The sequence below is a fragment of the Myotis myotis genome, unplaced genomic scaffold (assembly GCF_014108235.1).
Source record: "Myotis myotis isolate mMyoMyo1 unplaced genomic scaffold, mMyoMyo1.p scaffold_m19_p_22, whole genome shotgun sequence".
Classification (NCBI taxonomy): domain Eukaryota; kingdom Metazoa; phylum Chordata; class Mammalia; order Chiroptera; family Vespertilionidae; genus Myotis; species Myotis myotis.
In genome coordinates this window covers 3,030,818-3,056,166 of record NW_023416327.1, presented here as the reverse complement: position 1 = coordinate 3,056,166, position 25,349 = coordinate 3,030,818, and the positions used below count along the sequence as shown (strand labels likewise).

Genomic DNA, 25,349 nt, shown 5'->3' with positions numbered 1-25,349 from the left:
CCCCAAGGTGAGGGCAGTTCCACACGGCCCGCCGCAGGCAAGTGGGAAAATTAAGGTGGTCTGTGCGTCTCAGCACAACACTGCCCCTGCCTGACTGAGAGCTGAAGCTGGCTCCCGCCTGGCAGGTGCCCTCAGATGAAGTGGCAGCGATCTGCCTGAGTCTCAAGGCTGACAGCACCTTTAGTGGGGAGCTTTGTGGGAGAACGCTCCGGCTGGACTTGGAAATCAGTCGAGCGTGGGTTCCAGTCCTGCCTGTGGGGCGTCTGGTGCTTTGGCTCCTAGCTGAACAGGCAGGTGTGTGGCCCAGGGTGGCCGTGAGGATGGGCGAGGCTGCGGCAGGGGTGGGCAACAGTGCCTGCTCCATGGGCACCGGGACGGGCTCTTCTGCCTGGTACGCGGCTTCCGTGATCAGGAGGAGGAGAGGCGATCCCCTGAGCTCGCAGACACGCGCCGTGCGAGCATCCCAGTCATCTGCGCAAAGCTGCCAGCTCTAAAGTAGATGGAGCGCATTGCCCAGCAGTGTCTGCCCAAAGGCCCACAGCTCTGAGCCATCAGCGCAGTGGGACACATGCTCCATCTTTAATGCCTCCCCGGAGCAGTGCCTCCCTGGAGCAAAGCGTATTGGCGATGGCTGTCAGCCTGGGTCCGGGGCAGGCGGCAGCTGGGAGGAAACGGCCAGCCCTGCCACGCGCCTCGGTCCCGATGCAGGCAGGCACCGGAATGCGGAGGGCAGCTCTTCCTCATGCCATTCCTGGGCCCGGCAGGGGAGGCCCGGAGCCCGTAGCTGCCCTGGGGTGAAGTAGGCGCTGCAGCTCAACGCCCAGAAGGATGAGTGAAAGCCCTGGTGTGGCTCGGGCGTCTTAAAGCACCCTTGAGAAGGAGAGTATCTCCGTGTTGCAGAGAACTTAGATTATCCCGTGCACTTTGCAGTGGTAAAGTTTTGCATCATTAAGGGTCCAACTTAATGTAGAAAAAGAACATCTGATGTGTGTTCGTGTCTCCTCTCCCTCCTCCTCTTTGGGGTCTAAAGGGCGGTGCACGTGGGGAAGTTCTGTTCAAGGACACGTCTCCCGTATCGCCCTGCCGCCCGCCCGCAGCGGCCGTGTGGGGCGTCTGGGGTTGCTTTTGCACCATGTTGGCTTTTCCTATGGGTTAGGTCACACCTTGTCCTGAAGGCCCGGTTTGGAGGGCTCGCGCTTCGAGTAAGCAAACAGCCCACCTTGTACAGAGGCGGTGGGCAGACTCCCTTAAACCCGAGGGGGAAAGGTTTCGATCACTGTTTGTTCTTAAAGTCATGCTTATTAGTGTGTTGACAGTTTGCCAGTGAAAGGCTTTTCTCACGGAAAACACCGCAGCCTTCGTTTTTTACACGTGAGTCCCACGTGGCCATCCGCTCCTTCACATGAACTTGAAGGGTGCCCCTTTGATCGATGCTCCTCTGTGGCTTCGGTCCAGCTCTTCCTGTTCCCGGCCTGACCCACACACAGGCGGTGTGCTGTTGATGTGGGGGATGTGGTGTTTTGAGGCCTGCGTTCCTAGCTCTACAGCCTATTAGGGAACACCTGTAGCCCCCCGAGAACTTCACTCATGGTTAAGAGGGGTGTGAGTACCTGTCCTGTCAGGGTATTGGGAGGATTGAATGCAGCGCTCCTGAGAGCACGGTGCGTGCAAAGGGAGGCCCCACGGGGACAACCCAGACAGCACACCAACTGCCCAGCCTTGGGCCATGGGGATCTGACATCAGGCAAATTTACTTTTCAATTAAAAATTTCAAATACAACTTATGTCTGAAAGAACCACTGAATACACCAATATGGAGGGAGGTCGTGTTGGTGGGCTTGGCTGCTTACCGTTTTTAATATATTTTATTGATTTTTTACAGAGAGGAAGGGAGAGGGATAGAGAGTTAGAAACATCGATCGCTGCCTCCTGCACACTCCCTACTAGGGATGTGCCCGAAACCAAGGTACATGCCCTTGACCGGAATTGAACCTGGGACCCTTCGGTCCACAGGCCGACGCTCTATCCACTGAGCCAAACCGGTTAGGGTTGGTGGTTTTCTTTAGTAAGTGGCTTATGTAAGGTCAGAAGTGAGAAATAAGAACCCGTGTTCCAGGTGTCAGGCCAGACATGAAAATTCCCATTTCGAAAGAACCTATCATTTTACTGTAAACACTTAGCAGAGAGAAGGGTGTGATCAACCTGGTATACATTAAAAAAAAAATCTTTATTGTTGGAAGTATTACATATGTCCCCTCTTTTCCCCCTTGACCCTTTCTAGCCCACCCCTTCCCCCTGCCCCAGGCCTTCACCACCCTGTTGTCTGTGTCCATGGGTTATGCATATATGCATACAAGTTCTTTGGTTGACCACTTCCCACCACCTACCCTCCCCCACCTTCCCTCTGAGATGCTTCAGGCTGTTCCATGCTTCCATGTCCCTGGATCCGCTCCATTCATGTTTATTGTGTTTACTAGATGCCACATATGAGTGAGATCATGTGATACTTGTCTTTCTCTGACTGGCTTATTTTACTTAGCATATAATCACCAGGTCCATCCATTCTGTCTCAAAGAGTAAGAGATCCTTTTTGTTTTTTTAATTTTTTTTTTACTGCTGCATAGTATCCCATGGTGTAAATGTACCACCACTTTTTTATCTACTCATCTACTGATGGGCACATGGGCTGTTTCCAGTTCTTGTGCTGCTATGCTGGATTCCTAGAAGTGGGATCACTGGGTCAAATGGCAGTTCCATATTGAATTTTTTGAGGAAATTTCATACTGTTTTCTATAATGGCTGCACCAATCTGCATTCCCACCAGCAGTGTACTAGGGTTCTCTTTTCTCCACATCCTCTACAATAATTGCCATTTGTTGATGGTAGACAGACATTCTAACAGGTGTGAGGTGATACCTTCTCATTTTAATTTGCATCTGTGTGTCCACTTTGGAGAAGTGTCTATTTAGGTCCTTTGCCCATTTTTTAAAAATATATTTTTATTGATTTCAGAGAGGAAGGGAGAGGGAGAGTTAGAATCATCAGTGATGAGAGGAAATCATTGATTGGCTGCCTTCACCCCCCCCCCCCCCCATAGGGGATCAAGCCCACAACCCGGGCATGTTCACTTGACTGGAATCAAACCCGAGACCCTTCAGTCCACAGACTGACACTCTATCCACTGAGCCAAACCAGCTAGGGCCTATGCCCATTTTTTAATTGGATTGTTTGTTTTCTTTTTGTTAAGTTTCGAAAGTTCCTTATATATTTTGGATATTAACCCCCAGCTTTATTTTGTTTCTTTTTTCCCCCAGCTTTTTTTTTGTTTCCATTTGCATGGAAAAAATTTGTTTCCATCCCTTCATTCTCATCCTGTGTGAGACTTTTTTTCTGAGATGGGTCTCTTGTAGACAGCATATAGGTGGGTCATGTTTTTGTATCCATTCAGCCACCCTATGCTTTTAGTTTGGAGTATTTAATCCGTTTACATTAAAGTTTATTATTAAGAGGTATTTATTTATTGCCATTTTAATTATGAATGCCTAGGTTTCACTCTCCATTTCTTTTCATTATATCATTGCCTTTAGCATTTCTTGCAATGCTGGCTTGGTGGTGATAAACTCCCCTCCCCCCTTTTTTTTTTATTTTTTTGGTCTGGGAAGCTCTTTATTTCACCTTCTTGAATGAGAGCCTTGCTGGATATAGTAACCTTGGTTTCAGATCCTTGCTATTCATTACCTTGAGTGCTTCATGCTTTTGCCTTTAGAGTTTCTGATGAGATATCAGTTGACAGCCTTATGGGAGCTCCTTTATAGGTAACAAATTGCTTTTCTCTTGCTGCCGTTAAGGTTCTCTCTTTGTCTTTCATTTTTGGCATTTTAATTATGATGTGTCAGGGCATGGGCCTTTTTGGGTTTTTCTTGCTTGAGTCTCTATACCTCCTGAACTTGTGTGATTTTTTCCTTCACCAGGTTAGGAAAGTTTTCTGCCATTATTTCTTCAAACATGTTCTCTCTCCCTTACTCCCTTTCTTCCCCATTCTAGTGCACCTATTATGTGAATATTGTTTTTTTAAATATATTTTTATTGATTTCAGAGAGGGAGAGGGAGAAAGAGATAGGAACTTCAATTATGAGACTCATTGATCAGCTGCCTCCTGCAGCTGGGGATTGAGCCTGCAACCCAGGCATGTGCCCTTGACCGGAATCAAAACCAGGACCTTCCGGTCTGCTGGCCAACACTCTATCCACTGAGCCAAACCAACTAGGACTGTCCTCTTGTTTTCTAATTCTTTCTTTTTTTTTTTGGTTCTCTGATTGGATGATTTTTCTTCCCTAATTCGCTGACCCCATCCTCAGCTTCTCCTAATCTGCTGTGTATTCTTTCCAATGTTTTATTTGTGTTATGTCATTCTTTATTTCCGACTGTTCTTTTTCATAGTTACTATATCTTTTCTCATGCTGTTGAGCATCTTTGCCATCATTATTCTGAACTCTATTATCACATAGTTTTATCTCTATTTCATTTATCTCTTCTTCTGGAGAATTCTCTTGTTCTTTCATTTGGGGCTTTTTTTTTTGGCTCCTCATTTTGGCTGCCTGTTTGGGTTTGTGACTGTGTATTAGGTAGATCTGTTACACTTTCCAATCTCTACTGCAGGACAGTGTCAAACACTGTTTCTGACTAATTAGATCAGGCAAATACTCAAAGCCTCCAGAGACCTGCCTCTGCCCGAAGACTGATTGGTTTAGTCTTCAGTAGTCCTCAGGCAATCGTCCACGGGTGTGGCAAGAGGTTTTCCAACAGGTGGGGCCCTTGCTTTTACCTGGAGGCTAATAGTTATTCTCAATCTCTTAATGGGCCTCAGAAAGCCACACCATGGAGTAAGGGGTTTCCCAATAGGGTGGGTGAACTGTCTTCTCCCCCAGGCAAAACCCACCTGGATTGCAAAGGCCTGCCTGAGAAAGTGGACCTCTGCAGCGTGAGGGAATAACTTAGCACAGGAAACCAGGGTGTCTGCCTTCCGAGCTCTAACTTCAGAGCCCTGGATCCTGACTTCTGCTCACACAGCTCCAGTCTACTCTGCCCTCCCTCTGCTGGAGCCCCAGGGGAGTGGCTGCACACTAAATTTTGTGTTGGCCCTTTAAGAGGGTGCCTGCTTTGCCAGCCCTCTCTCCCTAGCAGAGTGCTTTTCACAGCCAGATATGTGGGCACCTTTCTCAGTTCTGGTGCTTTTTGCTGGGGGCGGGGGGGGGGGGGCTTGCTTGGAGATTAGGCCCCAGAGTTCTCAGTGGCACCCCCCACAGCTGAGATATCGCTCCAGAACTTCAGCTGCTGCCTGTGGGCGCCCCCAGCCCTTTCGTGCCTCCCCCCACCTACCAGCCTCTAGTGGTCTTCACTTTCCATCCTTGGTTATCAGGGTTCTCTCCAGTTGATTATTCAGGGTGGTTTTTTTGTTTATTTGTTTGTTTTATGTATTTTTAGTTATAATTTTAATTTGGTCCTGGATGGGTGTCTGTGTAGCATCCACTTATTTCTGTCGCCATTTTCAATCTCCATTTCCATCCTGGTATACATCTAACGTCTTGCCCAAATCTAGTCTTCCCATTGTGTTTGGTTATCACCTTTTCCTTGCATTTAATCATATTTTTAAATAAAAAGCATGTACCCTCTAAAATAATGCTAGAGAATATATAAAATGGGATGAAGTTTTTAATAAAAATTTATGAACTTGCCTTGGTAACATTTTTATGATAGCCCTACTCGGATTATCTTTTTGCTACTTGACTGAAATAGAACTCGATTTTTCTGTGGGGTGTGTAACACTTTGGGCCATAATCAAGCCAGGGATGAATTAATAGATCTCTGAGGGAACTGTCAAGACAGATCCCCTCTGGGTGTGAAATGTAATTAACAATGGCAGTGAACTCAGTGGGAGCACCACAGACCTTCAGGGACCTGGAAAATGCCAGGCAAGGACTGAAAGTAGTTCCCCCAGTGGAGGGAAGGTGAGGGGAGAGCAGACTGCCCAGCAGGGGGGAGAGGCTGCAGTGCCGCCGGCTTCTCGCCACAAGGCCCTGGTATTTCTGGGGATGTTATTCTCAGATTTCCTGCAGGGATGATTTTAGCACCAGGCCGCGGGCCCCGTAGCTGGCCTCTCAATAAATGGCCGGGACGAGAGACTCCAAGACAGGATCGCATCTAAGTAATGTCAGTGCTCTCTGCAGTGGCCGCCTCAGCGCCCAGACTGGCTTCCTTCCCAGGGGGCAGCCTCCCTTTTGTTATGGCAAGCTCCGCAGGTATGGGTGGGGAGCAGGGGGTAGGGAGTCTGAATACACTTGGGACCTAGGTCCCTGTTTTATGGCCTGCTGTCCCCATTCTCTCCATCCCTTGCCTCGCTGACGGTGGCCTCCATCTGATTGGCGGCTAGAAGGTGGGGAGGTGGGAGCAGTTTTGTTTGGGTAGAGGTCATTAGGTACAAGGCAACTTTCTTCTGGGGTTTATTAAAAATATTTGTTTCAGGTAAATAAGCAGTTATTTCTCAAGCAGTTACTTAAAATCAAACAAGCAGCGTCCTAATGTGTTATTTTCTGTTTCTTTTCAGATCGCCTCTGCGCCTTTACTACAAGAGGTTTCCCAGAGCAGAGCCCTGTGGAAGTGGGAGTTGGGTTTGGGAGCCTGGAGGATTGCCGCTGCTCCGTCCCTGCGCAGGTGTGATCTGCTGGAGTCACCGCCAGGCGTTCTGGTGTGGCCACTCATCTCGTAGCTGAGGCCAAGGGTAAGTCTGCAGCTTCCTGCTTTAAAATGGGGAGAAGAGGCTGCTTTCACCTGAAATACTTGCTTGGCACAGTAGGTTGGACATTAATAAAATGGCAGGAAGTGGAGCCCTGATTTGTTGAGACACAATATTTCCGTTTCCAAGGGACTTGGTTGAAAAGTTACGGTCACTAGTCCTGCTGTAGGGTGTACGCGCTGAGCAGCTGGAGGCATAGCACAGGCACCTCGCCCCGGGACACGCCCTGCGCTCAGCTCTCCGGCCCAGCAGGTGGTTCTCGAGGCTGCAGGTCGGGCCTCCCGCCCCCTGGGATCCCTGAGACGAGGGGCGCTGCCGCCGGGACGCTCAGCCCGGCAGAGGCTTCACTCCGCTCTGATGCTGAGAAGACAGGTGTGCATCAAAAGGTGCCAATAGATAAAGGGTTTTGAGGAACGTTTACCTCAAACGTTTGTACGAGAATGTACTTGTGTGTGTTAAACTGAAACCATGTTTGTATTGTAGGCAGGCGGGTTCTGAGATCCAGGGGCCCTGTAATAGCAGATTCTAGACAACGTCATACCTCGTATAACATAGCATCGCTGAGCCCTGGCATCGTTTGGGATGTTTGACTTAGGACGTAAGAAATGCTGGGCAGCATTCTGGCCGACCTGGCTCCGTCTCTGGCTGTGTGAGCAGGTGCAATTGCACCTCCAGACCAGGGCCTCACACTGGGACCAGGGCCTCACAGCTGGGAGCAGTGCCTCACAGCTGGGGCCAGTGCCTCACAGCTGGTAGCAGTGCCTCACAGCTGGGGCCAGGGCCTCACAGCTGGGGCCAGGGCCTCACAGCTGGGACCAGTGCCTCACAGCTGGGAGCAGTGCCTCACAGCTGGGGCCAGTGCCTCACAGCTGGGAGCAGTGCCTCACAGCTGGGGCCAGGGCCTCACAGCTGGGGCCAGGGCCTCACAGCTGGGACCAGGGCCTCACAGCTGGGACCAGCGCCTCACAGCTGGGAGCAGTGCCTCACAGCTGGGGCCAGGACCAGGGCCTCACAGCCGAGACCAGGGCCTTACAACTGGGACCAGGGCCTCACAGCTGGGGCCAGTGCCTCACAGCTGAGACCAGGGCTGCACAGCTGGGACCAGGGCCTCACAGCTGGGGCCAGTGCCTCACAGCTGGGACCAGTGCCTCACAGCTGGGACCAGGGCCTCACAGCTGGGACCAGTGCCTCATATTTGGGGCTAGTGCCTCACAGCTGGGACCAGGGCCTCACAGCTGGGGCCAGTGCCTCACAGCTGAGACCAGGGCCTCACAGCTGGGACCAGGGCCTCACAGCTGGGGCCAGTGCCTCACAGCTGGGGCCAGTGCCTCATATCTGGGGCCGGGGCCTCTCAGCTGGGACCAGTGCCTCATATTTGGGGCCAGGGCCTCTCAGCTGGGGGACAGCACCCAGTTTATTAGCTTCCCTTCAGAACCTTGTTTTGCTGCTTTTATTCATAAATTGTTTTAAACTACTCTTGAAATCTATAACTTTGTACTATAAAATCTCTTGGTGTGACTTCTGTAAATTTATTTAGTTTAGTATACAGTAGAATTTTCTCTCATTTGGTCTAAAACTGCCAGAATTTTGTAAAAGGGTTTTTTCTCCTTCACCACTTTCTTTTCCAGGGGCATGGGAGTGATTCTTAATTTAACTTGTGTTCCCCGCTGCTGTGTGCTAACCAGAACGGCCCGGAATTAATATGCCGTGTTTCTTAAAGGGAGGGTTCAGTGTCGCCTCACCAACCTGTGTGACTCCTGCTGGAGAAGATGACCCCTTGTCCGTTTATTTAGGGTGTTGCTCGTCATGGTTTCTAGTCGAGACCCTGGTTTGGGTTGGAGAGCTGGGAGCTCTGATTGTGCAGCCCGATTCCGAGCTCTCTCTCTCCCTGCGCCTGCACTTGAAGCTGTGCCAACCCTGCCCCCCCGGGCGCCGCTGGCTCTGACTAGCTTTACAGCCCCCGCCCTGCATTGCTAGGGAGCTCCCAGCTACCTCTTCCAGGCCTCGTGGGAGACCAACCCCACTCTGCTGTTTCATGCCCCATCCTGGGCGATTTCCATGACCTTAAAAACAACAACAAAAACTCCTAGCTACGGGGACTCCATTTTGCTAATAGTCATTGCGGTGGAACCTGTTATGACTTAGTCTTTTGTAAATGCAGCCTCATATTTCATGGCAAAATAAGCTAGAAATTAAGTGCAAATCCTCAAATCTGATCACCAGAATTCATTAGTAATTCATCACTAACAAACTGACACTAACTACTTCTTTAGCAAGTTCTCGACATCAGTGACATTAACGGACAGTAAGCTGTTGTCAGGCCCTGGCCGGTGTGGCCCCGTTGTCTGGAGCGCTGTCCCGTGCACCAAAAGGTCTCGGGTTCCATTCCTGGTCAGAGCACATACCCAGGTTATGGGTTGGTCCCTGGATAGGATGTGTACGGTAGGCAACTGATCGACATCAATGTTTTTCTCTCTCAAATCAATTTTAAAAACATATCCTTGGGTGAGGATTAAAAATCTTTTTTAAGAAAAGGTTATTTTCAGGGTCCTCTCTCAGAAAGTAGTGAGGCAGGAGGAGTCGCGGACTCACCGCGGCAGCACGTTCTGCACAGACACCCGCCAGAGCCTACTGCGCCTCTGCAAACGCGCGGTGGCCTGGGTGATGGATTGTCAGTGAGAGCTGACGTAGATCATCGTGAAGATACCCCTACAGAAATATTTATACAGACCTGTAAAATGTTAAAGAGTTGTTATTTTACAAGTTCACGAGACCCACACCAAACCCTGATTTACTGTAATGTTAAAAATTACTTTTGTTGTTTGGAAAAATGTTCAGTGGGAAATCATGAGCTATATCCATTCACATAATAAATATTTGCTGTGAGCACCGACTGGATTCCAGGCTGTTTTTCTCGCGGTGACTATTTTAGCACTGTGCTTTCACAGCCACAGAAATAGAGAATTCCTTTTTAGACACGGGCTGTCATGGCCTCGTGGGGGCGGCAGGACCCAGGCAGCTCCCTGCAGCTCTGCGTCGCCCCGTGGTCGTTGATGCTCGTACAGCGAGTCTGTGGTACCCAAGGGGCATGGGAGTGATTCTTAATTTAACTTATGCTCCCTGCTGACCCTCGGAGAAGAGGCTGGGCAGCCAGCAGATGCTGCGTTTGGAGGGAATGTGAAGGAACGAGGTGGGTGGGCAGAGGTGTGATGGGCCAGCAGCAGGGGGTGGGACCAGGCAAGCACTGTTTGGCCAGTGGTCTCTGAAGAGCCAGCAGGAAAGCGACCGCTGGGTCAGCTCTATCACTTGCCACGTCTTGGGAAGCACGGAAGCAGCGCTGGCCTGGTAAGTGCTAATGGGACGCCGGCCGGGCGCACTTCCAGGCATTGGGCGCTCTGGTCTGTGCTGTCCCAGCGAGACCTACGTCGGAGGCAGTTTGAGGGGGGTGTCCAGGCTGCATCCCAGAGGGGCCTGATTGGGGTCCCCGAGCCCCTGCTTTCCTGCCCCAAGTTCTCACCTTCTCCAGGAGCCTCCCCCCGTTTGAGGTGAGGGAGCCAAGCCTTCTGAGCCCCGGCCCTGGCCGTGCCCACTCTGGGGAGGGGAGAGCACGGGAAGACACGTGCAAACCCTCCTGTTCCTCTGGGTGTTAGCGTGCGTCTGCGCGTGAGTCTTCGCACCCGTGCTTGGGAAGGGACCGTGGTTCTCTGGTGGCTGGCACTTCCTGGGCAGGGGCATCGGATGCCACGCTGATGATGTTCTATCGTTTGGAACCTTTTGGACGCTTTTACAGGAGAGAGCCTAATGGGTAGGAGGATGTTGATGGTGTCGGGGAGGACGGATGGGGGCTCAGGTGACAAGCCTCGTGCTAAGTGAGGTAAGTAAACAAGACCTGGACTTCACACGCTGCCAGTGGCTGATAAGAATATCCGGAGAGGAAATGCTGGCAGTGAGGCCACATGTGTTTGTTTTAAGCTCTGTTGCCGTGTCTTTGACAGTGAGATGGTAAGCTGTCTAGTGCACATCGTGGTGGTGTGGCCTGCGCACATTGTGAGGAACTCCCACAGCCGGTGAGCGAACACGCCGTCACCTCGCAGCTTGTCCTTCGGTGTGGAGAGCGTTGGCGGCTCCTCTCAGCGAGGCCAGGTGCCGTGCAGGGCTAACACGCAGCCACTGTGCGGCTGGGTCAGGACTTCCTCGTCTGCCCGGAAAGTCTCCCTCATCGCCGCTCCCCATTTTCCTGCGCCCCAGCCCTAGGAACCACTCCAGCACTGTGTTTCTATGACTGCGACGTTTTTTTAGACTTTGCATATAAGTGACACCACGCAGTACTTGCCTTTCTCTGTCTGGCTTATTTCCGAAGCATAGTGCCTCACGGTCCATCCTGTTGTAGAAAATGGCAGGATGTCCTTTTTCCTGGTGGCTGGGTAATATTCCAGTGTGTGTGTGTGTGTATGCGCACACGTGCACATATTTCCTGTCTTTTACACAGATGCATCTTTTTCCTTCATCCATGTAGACCAGCAGTTCTCAACCTGTGGGTCGCGACCCCTTTGGGGGTCGAACGGCCCTTTCAGAGGGGTCGCCTAAGACCATCGGAAAACATATATACATATTGTTTTTGTCATTAACCACTATGCTTTAATTATGTTCAATTTGTAACAATGAAAATACATCCTGCATATCAGATATTTACATTAAGATTCATAACAGTAGCAACATTACAGTTATGAAGTAGCAACGAAAATAATTGTATGGTTGGGGGTCGCCACAACATGAGGAACTGTATTAAAGGGTCGCGGCATTAGGAAGGTTGAGAACCACTGTTATATAGGATTGTAAATGTTTCCTTTGGAAACAATACTGCCCCAAGCTGTTAAAATGGCTATGAAAACATTACAAATAAATGAGACCATCAAAGATCGCAGGTTAAAGGGAATGGCTTTTGAGTCTGTATTAACAAGCAAGATGTTAACCAAAGCAGGTTTTGAAAGGAAACGAGTCCCCTCTGTGCTTGCTGAGGCGGGGCTGTGCCTGCCAACCAGGTCCAGGACCCCGGGCAGCTTGCTGTGAAGACACTGGCCTTCTCGGCCTCTCAGAGTTGAACTTGACCAGCAAGAACGTTGACAAATGAATTGGTTGGATTTCGGCTTAACCGCTCTCTGAAAGAAGTAAGGGGGACCCAAATAATTTAATCTCGGTGGTGGTTCCCTGACCTTGGCGCTCCAGCCTCCCATGTGGAGGCCTACTCCGGCCACAGTGCTCAGACCACCTGCGGCCAGGGAACCCGGGGCCAGAGGGCACGCCCAGCCGGCCAGCCCCGCCCACTGCGGGAAGCAGAACGCTTTGCCCGTTTCCATAGGACCCTGCTTTCTGCTGTCCCCCCGCCCCCAGCACTCATGGGGAATGAATGAGAAATGCATTAGATCTGAGACCCCTGCCCCCAAAGATTAGAGGGACGGTCATGCTAAGTGCAGAGGAGCCGGGGAGAGCCGCTGATGCACAGAGCCTGAGGCAGGGCCACCTTCCCTGCATCTGTGGAGTCTTTGTGGGAGAAGCTAAATACCAGCCATCCTCAAATGACCACATCCCATAACCCGAAAGCTCACGTTAAAGACAGTTTGTAAAGAATCGGCCATATTTTCCTGGTGGTTAGATCCCCGGCCTCTTCAGCCTGTGCCTGGAACAGAGGTCTCTGGAGAAAGTGTCGCGTGTGCGTACGCACATGTGCACAGTGGAGGCCTTAGTTTTGTGACAGTGACGTGGAGGGACTAGTGAGTGCTGGGTCTGTGGTCTTGGGATTCTCAGGGCAGCTTGGCACCCCAACCCGGCTGCTACACCCACAATATTCCCTGGGAAAGTGTTCAGGAGCGGGAGACCCACTGGCACCTCCTTCTCCCCTAATTGCAGGAAACACCGGACCTCATCTGCCCCCTGGGTCTCAACTCCAGGAAGGGGAGCCAGCACTTTTCCCCCGGCAACAAGCTGCTGACGCTGCTAGTTTTTATTTTTTATTTTTATTGATTTAAGAGAGGAAGGGAGAGGAAGAGAGAGATAGAAGCATCAATGATGACAGGGAATCATTGATTGGCTGCCTCTAGCACGCCCCCTACTGGGGACCGAGCCTGCAACCCCAGCATGTGCCCTTGACTGGAATCGAACCTGGGACCCTGCAGTCCGCAGGCCGACGGTCTGTGTACTGAGCCAAACTGGCTAGGGCATGATGCTGCTGGTTTTTGTCGGCTGAGTGGGGCCAGGCATGGAGAGAGCTGGGAATGTGGTTAGGTGCTTAGGCCAGAGTGGAGAGGACGCACCAGGGCCCTGCCTCACTTCCCACTTTCCAGAGCAAGCATGCCGGCCTCGGCCTCGGGGTTCTGCAGGTCAGCGCCTGCACGCCCGCTGCGCACAGACACCTGGACGGGGCAGATGGCCTGGCCGCTGGCGCAGAGCTCCCCAAGGTGCAGAGGTGCCGGAGCCGGTGGGCCCACCATGCACATTTCCATCAGCACTGGTCCCGAATCTGGCTCCTCATAATCGTGCAGGGACCCCGGGCCCAGGCCCCAGCTCCAGGGACTAGACTTGGGGAAGCCTGTGCGTCCGTGCTTATTTTTAAAACTTCTCCAGTCATTCTGATCAGGAAACTGCTAACGTGGACCCTGGAGTTACTATCCCCTCCCAGCTGCAGAGAGAGGGCTGCTCCGGGCTGAGCGCACAGGGGAGGTGAGCCAGAGAGGAAGGGACTTCCACCATGCAGGGTCCTGTCTCCTCCACGCGCCTCACCCGCCTTTGTGCCGAGTCTACTCCTCTGCTGGGGCCACGTTGAAATGTGTGTTTTCCTGAGGAGCTGCTGAGAGCACAGGTCCCGCCTGACCCGCCCGGGGTGGGTGAGGGGCCTGGACAGCTGAGCTTCATCGCCTGCCGTTCCCCGTTTGAGGATTTTTGTAGATTCACACTCACTGCAGTGCTTATTGGCAGTTAGGATTTTTGATCTTATGGTGAGTTAACCCTCAAGTAACCCTCAAGGAAACTGATCCTCGGCACCGAAGTTTAACAAACTACCAGGAGGAAACAGGAAGCAGCTCCGCACCGTGTGCTGAGGACAAACCAGGAGTGAGGGTGCGGGGCCTGCCTCCCACGCCTGCTCTCTGCTCTGCAGCGTCCAGCGCGGCGAGGGCGGGACCCTGGAAACGGAGGCTCAGGGGCAGGAGAGCAGTCACGGGGCAGAGTCTGCGTTGTTTTGTGTGAAGGGGAGATCATTTCCCTTCCCGTGGGGACTTCTTACAGAGCCCTGACTTTCGCCCAGCGGAGCCGGATTCTGGGTCACCTGCAGAGCACAGAAGGGGTGTGAAGTAGTTACAACTCTGCAAAAGGCCACACACACGAAGTCAGTCCTGCTCTGTCCATTATGTCACCCCCTGAAGACACTTCCTGGGGTTGCATTCCAGAGCCAGGCCTCTAGCCCTCAGGTGGCGTCCCTTGTGTCTGAAGCTCAGGGGTCAGGATTGGAGCTCCTGGCACTGCAGTGTCCCCCAGATCTTCTGAGTAAGGAACGGATTGCACTGCAGCCATTAGGACCACAGCTGGGCCCAGGATGCTGTGGGTCCCTTGAAGGCCACCCCTGTGGAGCCCAGTTCTGTCCCCTTGGGTATGTTGCTTGCAACGCGAATGTCGATTGTGGGGAGGCCTGTGACTTTGACTGTCTTAGGAATGGAAAACGTAGAGGCTTCTGTATATAATACCTGATCACTCAGGTCTTTTTAAAATATATATTTTATTGATTTTTTTACAGAGAGGAAGGAAGAGGGATAGAGAGTTAGAAACATCGATGAGAGAGAAACATCGATCAGCTGCCTCCTGCACACTTCCTACTAGGGATGTGCCCTCAACCAAGGTACATGCCCTTGAACGGAATCAAACCTGGGACCCTTCAGTCCGCAGGCCGATGCTCTATCCACTGAGTCAACCGGTTACGGCCCACTCAGGTTTTTTTAATGCGAAAAATATAACCAATAGACCATCCATTTCTCATACCGAAATTAGAGCCAGATTCCAAACGGATTCTGGTAAAGGGCTCTGACTCCTTTGTATCAGCGAGGCCCCTGGGTTGGGCCATGGCTGACGTATTCCCGCGGCACCTCTCATTCCAACACCAGATGCCTGCCCGGTAGGTGTCCTTTCCCCTGAGCAGCTTCTCCACATCCTCCACCAGACCGGCGCACCTGAGACACATTTTACATATACACATATGTTCACAGTATGTTGGCGATAAAAGGATGGAAACATGCATCGTGGAAACATGGGTCATAATGAAAGAACCAGGAATGGCCACATTAACGTCAGACGCAGTGCAGTGCAGGGCGAGGAGCACGAGCGGGTGCGAGGAGGCCAGCCAGGCACTTCCTCACGTGTGCCGTCCTGTGTCTGGCGTGACTGACTGAGACCGGGCGTGTCTTTGGCGACCTTGACAGTCTTGGGGAGGACTTGTCAGATGTCCCACAGCCGGGATTATCTGGTGTTTTCCTCCTCATTAGTCCAGAGCCGCGATGTTCAACTCTTCATCTCATGGCACACATAAACTAATGACTAGAATTCTGCGGCACGCCAAAAATGTCGTTTTTGCTGATCTGACAAGAAAATAGGTATAATTGTGATTCTTTCACGCTGGAGGGCTATTGTTGTGTTGGCTGCTGTCATTTGTTTATTGGGCAACCTCTGGGAACAGGTCACCAGTTGGAAACCACTGCGCTGGAGTTAGGGGGTTTGGGGGGAAGACCAGAGAGGTAAAGGGCTATTCTCATCACATCACGTCGGCGTGCATCACGTCCGGGTACGCATCGGCCATCTGGCGTGTCCGTGTGTCGTTGACCTTGCTCACCTGGCGGGGGCGGTGTTTGCCAGGTTCCTCCACACTGAAGTCACTCTCCTGCCCCACACTGCCCTCCTGAGACGGAAGTCCTAGGCGCAGCCACACTTGGGGGGCAGGAAGGAGGGAGGTACACTCCACCCTAAGAGGGGAGTCTGCATAATTTTCTTAGAATTCTCCTGGGGAAATCTGTCTCTTCTCTCCCATGCATTTATTTACGCAGTCATTCATTTCCTTTCTTTTTAAAATTAGTGTCATCACATGCATGCATACGTCTAGAGATTTTTCGCTGGTGTGTCTAGGATTTTATGGAAATGGACCCAGGTGGATGCAGTCCTTGGCTTTCTGCTATCCACGTGGTCGAGAGTCCTCTGTCCTTCGGGGAAGCTGCCTCATTCCACGGCTGTGCAGTGCTGGGCGAGGGCCTGCAGGCCCACCTGCACCTCCTCCTGTTGCCTGGCACTTCATTCTCTTCTGTAACTGGCATAGCAGCGCTGTCCCGAGCACTGGGCAGGTCCCCTGACTCACGGGTGCCGGTTCTCTCCTGCCAGGCAGGAGCTGGAGCGAGTTGCTACCTCGTACAGCGCGTCGGTGGCCCCCTTCGCAGCGTAACTCCAAACTGCCTTCCATTCTCTCTGCAGGGGATCGGAGCTGCCCTCTGCGCCAGGCCTCCGGACCTCTCAGCGACTTTTCACTCTCCCGTCCAGTGCAGGAGGGCAGCTCCCTGTGCCTGTGCCTGCGGCCCGGCGGCTCTGTCCACCACGGGTGCTGCCTCTGCAGTGGCGCTGTCTTTCGCCTGCTTTTCAGTTGAGCTGTGGGTCTCTCTCGTCCTGACCGTAAGGCTTTTACGGATTCTGGACACCAGTTCTCCATCGTTGCACGTGCTGCATACAGCGGGCTCTTTGCAAGTGTGTGTCGTTGTGCTTTGCTCTGTGGAAATGGTGCCTCCTACCTGAGGGTCCAGGCGGCGCGCAGTGCTGGGCGATGGGCACTGCGTTGGGGCTCAGCTCTCATGGTAAGGAGCTCGTCTTCCTGTGGCTCCGCCCGAGGCCATGCCCACTGGGTCAGTGTTCAGCAGCCTTTCGTCCTTAAAGAGGGACGAAAAGATAAACACAGTGTTTAACGCTGGGATTTTGTTGACAGAGCTAAGTTATTTTTGCCAGGAATACAGTCTCGTCTTAGGCTGTGCTTCTCAGTAGTTTAATGAGCTTTGCTAAACGTATCTTCCATTTTCTGTTGCTGTGCTAGTCAGTTGCTAGAAAGATTCGCTCTTCATTGATCTGCATTTCATGAACATTTATGTATACTCATGTGTTTTCACCCTTTTTACTCAAAGTAGCTCAACAGTATGAAATTTAAATTTCTAATTGGAACTCCCTCTGGCTTCAGAGAGCCCTTAGTCTGTGGAACAGCAATGGCTGGAGCACAAGGTGAGGTTGGCTTATGAAGCCTCTGACATGTGAATCCAGCTGCACGTGACGGCTTTGGTACCGGACCGCGGACACCAGGCGGGGCTTGTGGCGGAGGCTCAGAGGCGTGTGGGACACGCGCGGGCCCGGTGGCTGTGGTGGGACATGCGTGGACCTCGGTCCCGGGTGGGGTGTGCGGGCCCGGTGGCTGTGGTGGGACATGCGCGGACCTCGGGCCCGGGTGGGGTGTGCGGGCCCAGTGGCTGCGGTGGGACATGCGCGGACCTCGGGCCCGGGTGGGGTGTGCGGGCCCGGTGGCTGCGGTGGGACATGCGCGGACCTCGGGCCCGGGTGGGGTGTGCGGGCCCAGTGGCTGCGGTGGGACATGCGCGGACCTCGGGCCCGGGTGGGGTGTGCGGGCCCAGTGGCTGCGGTGGGACATGCGCGGACCTCGGGCCCGGGTGGGGTGTGCGGGCCCAGTGGCTGCGGTGGGTGTGCGTGGGCCACTTGCCCACTCGCTCCTGCACTGACTGGCTGCGCACATCACCGACTGGAGCCCTGCTAAGTGCTCTGTTGGGAGGAGAGCGAGTCCTGTCCTCAAGGAATTACGTGGAGGGACAAAATGGATGAGCAGCCAGTTAACATATGCGTGAAGTACTGGTCAGTGTGGTGGGAGAAAGAAAGAGCAAGGCTGGAGGCGGGCAGCAGCCATGGCAGACCCGGGTGCGGGGGGGCGCTGGGCAGAGAGTCGGATGTAGTCACGGATGAGCTATGAGGAGGAGGAGGAGCGAGGGAGGTGACATCTGAACAGAGGCCTGAACAGTGAGGGAGTGAGGAGCCGCGGTTGTCTGGGGAGAGATGTCATGTTCACAGCAGGCGATCTGGTGACACGGCTGTGATGTCATGTTCATAACAGGCGATTAGGTGACACGGCTATGATATGTTCATAGCAGCCGATGACGTGGTAGTGATGTCATGTTCACAGCAGCTGATTGGGTGACACAGCAGTGATGCCATGCTCACGGCAGGCAATCAGGTGACATGGCAGTGACATCATGCCCACAGCAGTGATGTCATGCCCACAGCAGGGCCCTGCTGGGACGCAGTGACTGTGGCACTTGCCTCCTGCTCTCCTGTCCTTGAACCCGGAACCTCCGTCTTAGGAGGGAAGCCATCAGACAAGTCCCAGCTAAAGGGCAGTCTGCGAGTCCCTGCCAGCAGTGCTCAGGACTCAAGGTTCCTCGGCACAAGGGAGGTCTGAGACTGTCATGGCCAAGAGTAGCCCCTGGAGACTTGAGGACTGAGCTGACGTGAGGTGCTGAGTGGGTCCTGGATTAAAGGGGGGTGTTAGGTAGAAAACTAAGGTCTCTGGATAAACTATGGACTCTGGTTAATAAAGTATCGCTGTTGGCTTAGTGACTGTAACAAGTGTATCATACTGATGTAAGATGTTAAGGGAAACAGAAACAGTTCTAAGAAATAAAATTTATTGTAAGAAATAATACATACGCTAGATACCTTGATTTCCTCATGCTGTTTTCTTGAGTGATCGGGGATATTTCCTTAAGGGAAGTATACGCTTGGAATCTATGTTAGTGTCTATTTTTCCAAAAGCACTTGTAGAGGTATCTGTGCCCTCACTGTCCCAGGGTCCCTGCTGAGCACGGGGCGAGGGCCCCATCCCCACGGCCGGCACCGAGGGTTTCCATCAACTAGGAAAACCGAAAGCATCGGGTGCTCGGGGCGTGGGCATACGCATGCAGACGTGCAGAACGAACATGGTCTGGGTAGCTTAGTCATTTTGACAATTGTGAGGTCCAGGTCATGCAGAATGTGTTTTGGGGTCACTGTGCTTCTCATTTCACCCTTGTATGTTTCAGAATTAGGCAGCGATCGTGAATAATAGGTGGTAAGGGCAAAGGTCAGCTATTGATTAATGTAGCTGAACTCATTTAGTAAGACTTGAGGGAACTCATGACATTTATATTTTGTATGTTTATGAAATAGATGCTTGAGTTATAAAAATTACAACTTCTTTTCTGGTTGTGGAAAAATATGCCTAATAAACCCCTAAAAGTGGGCTGGCTGGCTGTCCATGTGCTTTGTGAGCGGCGGTACACCCTGTCTGAGGGCACTTCGCATTTTAAAGGAGGGCAGGTTCACCAGGGATCAGTGCTCATTTTCTTTTTTTAAAATATATTTGTATTGATTTCAGAGAGGAAGGGAGAGGGAGAGAGCGATAGAAACATCAGTGATGAGAGAGAATCATTGATCAGCTGCCTCCCCGCATGCCCCCCACTGGGGATCGAGCCTGCAACTCATGCATGTGCCCTTGACCAGAATCGAACCCAGGACCTTCAGTCCCAGCCATGGAGCCAAACCAGCTAGGGCAATGCTCATTTTTGGAGATGGGTAATTTTTTCTTTTTTTAAGTCCAGCCTTATTGAGGTAGACTTGATCACTAACATTGTAAGGTGTTTAAAGCAGCGGTTCTCAACCTGTGGGTCGCGACCCCTTTGGCGGTCGAACGACCCTTTCACAGGGGTCCCCCAAGACCATCCTGCATATCAGATATTTACATTATGATTCATAATAGTAGCAACATTACAGTTATGAAGTAGCAAGGAAAATAATTTTATGGTTGGGTCACAACATGAGGAACTGTATTTAAAGGGCCAGAAGGGTGAGAGCCGCTGGAAAGGGTACATTGTTGTGGTTTGATATATGTGCACATTGTGAAAGGGTTCCCCGCTAGTTAATTAGCACATCCATCACCTCACTTACTCATCTCTTTTTCTGGTGAGAACATGTAAGTTCTCCTCGTAGCCAGTTTCAGTTATAGAAGAAAGACCGTGTTACCAACCACAGAGCCAGCGTATTTTACCCTGGGTCCTTGGGTCTTACCGCTGAGCGGGTGCCTCTACCAGCCTCTCCCTGCGTCCCCCACCCCACAGCCCCTGGCGACCGCTTTCTACTGTTTCTATGAATGTGACTTTTGGGGGTGTTGGTCTGGTCACTTCATTCCTGTGGTGTGTTGCAGCTTGGCCTAAGACAATGGTCGGCAAACTTGGGGCTCGGCAAACTGCAGCTCACAAGCCACATGCGGCTCTTTGGCCCCTTGAGTGTGGCGGTATTTTGTGGAAGACCCACACTCAAGGGGCCAAAGAGCCGCCTGTGGCTCGCAAGCCGCAGTTTGCCAACCATGGGCCTAAGACTGTCGATTCTAATTCCAGTGAAGTTATTTGAATTTTATTTGTTTCGCCATTAATACTGTGTAATAAAAATGGCTTATTAAACTGATGGTGATTCTCCAAAATGATGGTACTCAGGTACCCCTTGCCTGCACAGCCGCCTCCCAGTGTGAGGGATGTCTAGGGTGCCCGTGAGGACACAGGACGGGTAAAGGTTAGCGGCATGGGTACTCTCATGGCTGGAGTGTAAATGACGAGTGAAAAATGGCACTTCCCAGATTGTAGCGTAAGCAACAGAGTCCTGGCTCTACTCTGTAAGGTGCCCTAGGCCCGCACGAGTGGTGCTGACCTGCGGTCCAGTCCTTAGATCACGGGTTTGTCGGGCACCTCACTTAGCACCGGTGGGTACAGTGTGCTTGGTGGCTAACTCTGGAGAACTGGTTGGTAAACTCTCACTTTAAGGTATTTTTCTTAATGTACTTTAATGAGGGCTGGTACTTCACCGTGGCCATAAGGATGAAAAAATAATAGGTGCCCACGTTTAAAAAAGGATTGCAAAGCCAGTAGATTTATTATAAAGTAAAACAATGTATTTGATGCAGTGAAAAGAAGGTTCACTTAAGAATTATATGTACCGCACACCGATGGGATGGCTGCTGTAAAAACACACCAAAGGGACACATGGTGAGGCTGTGGGGATGTGAGATGTGCAGTTGCTACGGAAAATAGTTTGGTGGCTGCTCAGTAGGACTGCCGTGGAGCCAGCAAGTCCACTCGGGGTGGTGCCGGCTGAGAGCAGAGTCCCGGGGAGTGCGTGCACACCCATGTCCACAGCAGCCCTGTGCACAGCAGCCGGAAGGCGGAGCCACCAGGTGCCGGTGGGTGGGCGAGTGGGCACACAAACGTGCTCTGTGCGCACAAAGGGATGTTGTTAAAGGCAGGAAACGCTGGACGTGCTACAGCGCGGATGAGCTTGAGGCCATTGTGCTCAGTGAAGTCAGCGGGTCACACGGGGCAAATGCTGGTGGTTCCATTTATATGAGGCCCCTAGAGGAACAGATTTACAGAGACAGGAAGTGGGGGGCGGGGGTGCAGGGGGAAGAGGCAGGGCGTCTCTGTGACTGGCACAGAGCTCCAGGTTAGAAAGGGAAGCATTCCTGGGGGGAGAGGTGGTGATGGTTGTGCACAGTGTAAATGCACGCGTGCACTCTTAAAGTTTACGTTCTAACCAGTTTCACCACAACTTAAAAAATAAATTGTGGTATATTGTGTGCCTGAACTTCTGCAAATATTTCCTGCAATCCCTCTTCAAAAAGTGGCTAATGACCTGGCCGGGTGGCTCAGCTGGTTGGAGCATCGTTCCTTATGGCAAAAGGTTGCAGGTTGGATTCCCGGTGAGGACCTTTGTGGGAGGTAACTGATCAGTGTCTGTCTGTCTGTCTCTCTCTCTCCTTTCCTCCCTTCCTTTCTCTCTCTCTCCGCCTCCCTTCCTCTCTCTCTAAAATCAGTAAGAACATGTCCTCGGATGAGGATTAAAAATAGAAGTGGAAAATGCTGTTCTGGGTACTGGGGTGCTGGGGGCAGTAAAGCCAGCAGCCTGGGAAACGAAGACCTGGCATCAGGAGCTGGGCAGCCAGCCGTGGGCACAGCCAGCAGTGGGCGCAGCCAGCAGTGGGCGCAGCCAGCAGTGGGGCGCAGCCAGCAGTGGGGCGCAGCCAGCAGTGGGCGCAGCCAGCAGCAGAGGAAGAGGACGAAAAGCCAGTGGCTACATAAGTGTCCTTTTTCACTTGCTGGTTCTCTGGAATAAACATCAGCAGGTGCTATAAATTTCTGTTTTGAAAATAACTTGCCTATACCTTGTCTTTAAAATATATTCCAGCTCTGGACAGTGTGCGCAGTGGTTAGGGCATCGGCCTGTGGGCGAAAGGGCCGTGTGTTGGATTGCCGGTCAAGGGCACGTACCTGGGTTGCAGTGTGCTCCCCGCCTCAGGCCAGGGTGCGTGCAGGTGGCCAGTCGGCGTCTCTCACATTGATGTTTCCTCCCCCTCCGCTCTCTGAAAAGCAATGGGAATCCTCGGGTGAGGATTAGCCAGTAAGTGCTGTGGACAAGAGCGTCTCCCCAGGCTGGGCAGCGGCGTCACTAGCCTTCCGGACAGAGCGGCTGGGAGGCGGAGCTCTTGAACCCTGAAGCCCAGGTGCAGTCCAGTGAGACCAGGTGTCGGGACTCGACCTGTCCTGTGTCATGTTCCATCCTCACAGGAGCCGGAACCATGTACAAACACAGCACTGTGGGCAGAGCAGCCAGACCGCGCCCGCCGTGCCCGCCCCCGTCCCGCCCCCCTGCGCCAAGCTGGCTCCGGGCCCTCTCCCTGGTGGGAGGGGAGCATTTACAGAACCAGGTCACATGGGTGGGCACACAGGGAACCTACACAAACTCAGACGTAGAGGCTTTACAGGCCACAGTTTTCCCTGTTACCCAGTGAAGTTAGAAAACAAATCATAAAAAGACACTCTCCAGAGTAACCCCCGGAGTGACATCGGTGGCTTAGCCAATCCGCTCTGTGCCACGCAGCCCCCAACCACTCAACCCCCCTAACCACGCAGCCCCCCTAACCACGCAGCCCCCCTATGCCATGCAGCCCCCGTGCCACGCAGCCCCCCGTGCCACGCAGCCCCAACCACTCAGCCCCCCTAACCACGCAGCCACCCTTACCACGCAGCCCCCCTGTGCCACGCAGCCCCCCTGTGCCATGCAGCCCCCGTGCCACGCAGCCTCCCTAACCACGCAGCCACCCTAACCATGCAGCCCCCCCTGTGCCACGCAGCCCCCATGTGCGACGCAGCCCCCCATGCCACGCAGCCTCCCTAACCACGCAGCCCCCCTGTGCCACGCAGCCACCCTAACCACGCAGCCCCCCCTGTGCCACACAGCCCCCACGTGCGACGCAGCCCCCCATGCCACGCAGCCTCCCTAACCACGCAGCCCCCCTAACCACGCAGCCCCCTAACCACGCAGCCCCCCTAACTACGCAGCCCCCCTGTGCCACGCAGCCCCCCAATCACGCAGCCCCCCCATGCCACGCAGCCCCCCATGCCATGAAGTGCCCGTGCAGGAGTGGTGGCCGGAAGGTGGATCCACCCGTGGCAGGATGGGGGCCTGCTCCCCCGCAGCCTGGGTTTTGGAATCAGGACACTCACCTTTCAGTGAGTCTAGCCTTGCTTTCCCCCTCCACTAATGAAATATTTAAACCCCAGCAAGGCCCTTCCCACTTATCCCCGGAGAACAGGAGTCCCTGACCAGTTTATCACAATGGAATTGGAGCTCAGGTTTTGTTTGTCAGCATCGACCTCGCCCTGGGATGTCTTCTGTTAGCCACGCCGCACATCCTGCTCCTGCGAACACTGCCGGCGGTGGAGGGAGCAGGTAGGCCCAGCTTCGTGATGAGACGGTTCTGGAGTTTGGATCCTAGCTCAGGCCCTTTCTCGCTTTGTGGATTGGACCAGTGATTTCATTTCTCCTTGCCCAGGCTCCTCTTTGTTCAGCGTATCTGTGGGTAGATTCTATTTCGAAGGTTTGCTGTGAATCGCTGGTGAGCTAACGTGACGACAGCTGTCTCTCAGGTGCTGGGGATGCTGGTCTCCCGTCCGCATCCTGCACCCCGGGCACTCGGACGGCAGCGTGGCTGGCCCGCCCTCTGTGGAGAAGACGGGTGCTGAGCCAGCGCTCAGGGCTGCACAGGTGAACCTGGGTGCGCAGGGAAGTGGAAAGACAGCTTAATGAGCTTCCTCGGAGCTGGAACAGCCGCGGGGCTCCAGCGCGTGTCCCGCTGACGTGGTGCAAGTGGTGGCATGCCTGGGAAAAGCCACCACAGGATGCCACAGGTTCCTGCCAACGCCTGTCACCTCCTGGGCGTCTGGCACGGCTTTTATCTACAGCACAGCTTGAAACTTTAATAAAGAGTTTATAAGGTATTTTAGTTGCTTCTGAGGCTGCTTCGTTGAGGCCTCCTAATGCAAATGCACTATTTTTAAATATTTGCAAATAAACAACAAGAGGGGGAGCCTTGCAATGAATGAGGAAGCGCTCCTAGAAGTATTCCTTTTCTGGGCTGGCCATGGCACCATCCCTCACTCATTGGTTTCCTGTGGCCGCCGCAGCAACTTGCCACAAACTCAGGGTCTCCGAGGAGCTGCGCCTTCGCCTCGGGCTTGCGTCACGGCGAGCACACACCTGGCCCTCCTGAGCACCTGGGAGGCTGGGCAGGGACCGGTATTCCGCTTCCCAGAAGAAGCTGGAGTCCAGGCGGACACACAGGGTTCAGCTGAGCGTTGAGTCCCAGGTTCTTGACTCAGGCCCTCTCTTTGCCATTATGGCCGAGGGGTTCAGCTTGACCCCGAGACCTCTGTGGAAATGTCTGTGACTGTTTCTGGATGTTGTAGGAACACAGGCTGTCATGAGGAGCAGGTAACCCAGCGGGATGAGTTCACGGGATCATGTTGAGGAAGAAAATCGGGCCTAGAAACCGTTCCCCAGGTCTCGGGGAAACCTGCACGCTTGCCCAGCCCCTCCAGAGGGGCCTCCACCGGCCTGCCCAGCCCTGTTGGCAACAAGAAGGACTCGGCGTTGGCCGGGATGCAGTGCTGGTGTGGGGTGAGGTGGGGATGCTTTACTGCACATTGAAATGGCTTTAATGAGGAAACACCCAGAAATACATCGTGTTTACTCTTTAAGTTACCCACAGGAGTCTTGTATCCATTCTGCTTAGTGATCCCACCTAGTTCCTGCCTACACCTGGGCAGCCCTTCAGCAGCCCCTGCTTCGTGGCCCCTGCATTTATTTGCCCCCTTCCCACTGGGCGCTCTTCTTTCCCACGTGCCCGGGCCCCTGAGGGCAGCGGCCTGGCGTTGGCAGCAGGAGCCTTGGGGCAGCTGTCCTGGGCCACAGCTCTGCTCCTGAGATTGGTGATGCGTCCTGGTTGGCCAAGGAGGGCGCGCCTCCAGTCTCCCGACAGAACTCTTTTGATGAGGGTTTGGGGAAGTGTGGGATCAGGTATTGAGTTGAGTTTCAGAAGCGAAAGTGTGTGGATTGGTTGACC

General features: G+C 53.1%; 1 protein-coding gene across 2 annotated transcripts in view; it reads left to right on the top strand.

Moving 5' to 3' along the window:
* NCK2 (NCK adaptor protein 2) overlaps positions 1-25,349 on the top strand; it is a 133,568-nt gene that overhangs the window by 66,329 nt on the left and 41,890 nt on the right. For both annotated transcript variants that reach the window (XM_036355396.1, XM_036355395.1), the window contains exon 2: positions 6,605-6,778. The gene's annotated coding sequence lies outside the window, so the exon portion shown is untranslated. The remainder of the gene's footprint in view (positions 1-6,604; positions 6,779-25,349) is intronic.